Genomic DNA, 3,781 nt, shown 5'->3' with positions numbered 1-3,781 from the left:
AATTGTGTGGCTTTGTGTGGCTCTATCCAAAGAAAATTGTGTAGAGAAATTTTGTGTGGCTTTATGTGGCTCTATCCAAAAAAAATTGTGTTAGAGAAAATTTGTATGGCTTTGTGTGGCTCTATCCAGAGAAAATTGTGTGGCTTTATGTGGATTTATCCAGAGAAAATTGTGTAGAGAAAAATTGTGTGGCTTTGTGTGGCTCTGTGTGGCTCTATCCAGAGAAAATTGTGTAGAGAAAAATTGTGTGGCTTTGTGTGGCTTTGTGTGGCTCTATCCAGAGAAAATTGTGTAGAGAATTTGTGTGGCTCTATCCAGAGAAAATTGTGTAGAGAAAGTTGTGCGGCTTTGTGTGGCTTTATCCAGAGAAAATTGTGTAGAGAAAATTTGTATGGCTTTGTGTGGCTTTATCCAGAAAAAATTGTGTAGAGAAAATTTGTGGATAGAGTCAGAGAAAATTTCTCTGAGTTCACAAATTTCTCTAGCTCTATTCACAAAGAACTTCTCTGACTTTGTGTAATATGTAAGCCAATAATGCAATCTTTACTAACAAACCCACAAAATATTACTGAAGCAGTCAATAATCACAAATTTCAAATAAAGTTTTCTCCACTTAAATTTAGTTCTAACAAGAAATTCTCCATGAATAGAATAGTTTGTCTCTACTCCGAATTCCAAAACTTACCAGATATGTGTGTGCTACAGCTACAATTTCTTTTGCAAAATGTAAACATCGTCCTCTTCATAGGCATATTCAGGGTGCAAATGCTCGTGTGGAACCTTCTGGATGTTGAGAAGAAGATGCCCGTTCAATTCAGAGAATTTCTCTAGTCTAAACCAGAGAAATTCTCTGAATTGAAACTAAAGATATTGTCTCTATTTGCAGCAAAGTTATATTTTTATGAATAATCCTTGGTGATTGTACATTGATCCAAGAAACCCTAGCCTTGGATGTGTCTTCACAATCTTAAATAATCGAGTTCGTGGGAGTGAGATTCCAGTTTGCAATGACTCTGGCCAACCAACATCAAGTTCATTGAAGCCTAGCTAGTTGTGATCTAAGTTCACAATCAAGCTCATCCAATCTAATAAGAATTTCAGAAATAAACAAGGGTGGTGTTTGGGTCAGAAAAAAAAAAAATACACATTTCTCAGATTTCTTAGCACTACACGAAAAATTGAATTGCGAATATCAATTGAAGACTCAATAAAATAACAAGTACAAAGAATAAAACATTTTTAGATCAGACAATTCAAATCTTCAATGGATCTACGAATATACAAAAAACCATATAGTAAAAAATTTAGGTAGATACAGATCTAAGCAACCACAAACATATACATATATATAGATATAGATATAGATATAGATAGATAGAGCGAAAAGGCACTTACTCCTCTCCATGGCGAAAGAGGTCTGGGCTCGAAATCTTTGAAAACCTTAGAAAATGGATGGAGGAGGAGTTTGTGTAAGTATATATAGTGGTCGGTCCGAAGCTAGAGGCCTTTGTCAAATTATCCGACGAGGAGGAAAACCAAATTTAAAATCTCGAATTCGAAGATCAGTCTATGCGTTCTTTTCTCCAGGAATATCAGATATGGATGGGGATGTATGGGAATGTGTGATGGACCTTAGACATCACAAAATAATATTGTGGATCTCTCTCATTACTAAAAATGGGAGAGAGACTTTAGACTAATTTTCCCTAACATCTATATAGTGTAGTTTTGATCCTTCATTATATGCAGGGTTGTGGGATAGATTTCCAACAGCAAGGACAGTGCAACAAATGATGGAAACCATGGAGAGGATGATGAAAGACCCTTTTGTCTAGACCAGCGAGTGGCCGTCGCCGACATTAACTGAGACCGGCGGGTACAACAGGGGAAGGACTCCATGGGAGATAAAGGAAGGAGAGGGAGAGTACAAGATGAGATTTGGCATGCCCGGTATGACCAAAGATGATGTGAAGGTCTATGTTGAAGAGAAAATGTTGGTTGTCAAGGCTGAGAAAATGGCCAAGGACATAAATGGCCAAGAAAGTGAGGTAGAAAATGAAGAGTGGTCTGCAAAGAGCCAAGGTAGGTATAGTAGTAGAGTTGCTTTGCCTGAGAATGTTGAGTTTGAGAAGATTAAAGCTGAGGTTAAAGATGGGGTTTTGTATATAACTATACCTAAAGCTAGTGGCACTTCTAAGGTTTTGGACATTAATGTTCAACGAGTAGCTGAATGTATAATCAATTATTAGGATTAATTTAGTGGTTAGATTTCCATGTTAGTGAGTTTAATTTTTTCTCTCCTCCAATGTGGTGAAAAAGAAAGTAGTCTTTTCAATTTAGTATTTTGCTCTCTTTAAATATTTTGTGTTGGTTTCATTTTTATTTTGTTTTTCTAATTTTGTTTCTCATTGATTGTTTAGGATGTTCATGCCTTATTTTATAATGAGTCCATGAAATTAACATTTTCAATGTATGAATGTGTACAAACTCTTTTTTTTTTATATATATAAATTTTGTGCAACAATTTTATATTATGCCTCATGGAATGTTCTGTTTTTGTTGTTATTACTTATATTTTTACTCAAGTTGAGTAGAAGTTTTGGTAGAAAGTTTCATAATATGAGTAAGACTGATGAGTGTTGTAGTTTGAGTGGAAGCTATAAATTAGGGTAAAGCATGATAGTGGAAAGATTGGATAAAAGCGTTCAATTTTTTAGTTTTTAAGCAATGAGTGAAGAAATTTAAGAGATTGTAATCACCAAAGTCTTCAAAAATAGTTTTAAAAATTTTTAATTTTTATTTTTAAATTTTTTTAAATATTTTAATTCACTTAAGTTTAATATACTTAAAATTAAAAAATATATACAAAAATCTTTAAATATAACAAAATATAAAAATGCATTAAATTTTTATATTTTTTGTATTTGATAAATTTTTTTAGTTTTTTTATTACAAATATTATATTTTTAAGTATATTTAAATTAGACAATATTTAAAAAATAAAAAAAAAATTTGTGTAAAATATTAAAAAAAATTATTAAAAAAATATATAAAAAAATAAAAAAATTAATTTTTTGAAAAGTGGACTCAAATTTATGGAATCAAATGACTTTTTATTCAAATTTAAATTTTAGTAAGGATTAGAGATGTCCATGTAGTGTTCATCTGCCACAAAATTCGTAGGGTTTATTTGGACTTTTTTTCAAAATTTTCCCTACACTAATGTCAAACAAAGAACAAATCTTGCAACACTATGTAAGGATTGAAAATCTAAAAAGAATATTAAAAATAGATCCAATTAAAAAATAGAGAAGTTTATTTTAAAAAAGAGAGTTGCGCTATATTTATAAGTAAATAATCCTTTCAAAAATTAATCCAAGTTTTTCTCAGATCAGAAATTAATTCAAGTTAAAATTAATTTTTTTGCAATCCAACTAAAAAGCCATGGAACACCCAAAATAAAATTTTAATTAGAATGATATGAATCTCATCTAAAACTCACACTCAAAAACTGACTTGGAAGGAGAGAGTGTTTAAGAGACTTAGGTCTTGTTTTCGTTTGTAAAGTGTTTATTTTAGTTTAAGTTAAAAACTTATTAAAAGATTAATACATTATTAAAAAAAGTTCAATATTCTTTTTTTCTAAAATAAAAAAATATCATAAGTATATCAATTTTTTTACCTCATATTTCAGCCCAAAAAAAAATCAAAAATTACAAAAATAAAATATTCACAAACGAGGTCTTATATGCATGGGTGATAATTCGATAGTCCGGAAATA

The 3,781-nt window shown here is 30.9% G+C and overlaps 1 pseudogene; it reads left to right on the top strand.

The window, feature by feature from the left end:
• Window positions 1-1,448: 1,448 nt before the first annotated feature.
• LOC114295247 (small heat shock protein, chloroplastic-like) lies at window positions 1,449-2,398 on the top strand (annotated as a pseudogene).
• The last annotated feature ends 1,383 nt before the right edge of the window (window positions 2,399-3,781 follow it).

This window comes from Camellia sinensis, chromosome 2, assembly GCF_055761805.1.
Source record: "Camellia sinensis isolate YWXY chromosome 2, ASM5576180v1, whole genome shotgun sequence".
NCBI lineage: Eukaryota > Viridiplantae > Streptophyta > Magnoliopsida > Ericales > Theaceae > Camellia > Camellia sinensis.
This window is presented reverse-complemented; position numbering and strand designations above follow the sequence as displayed.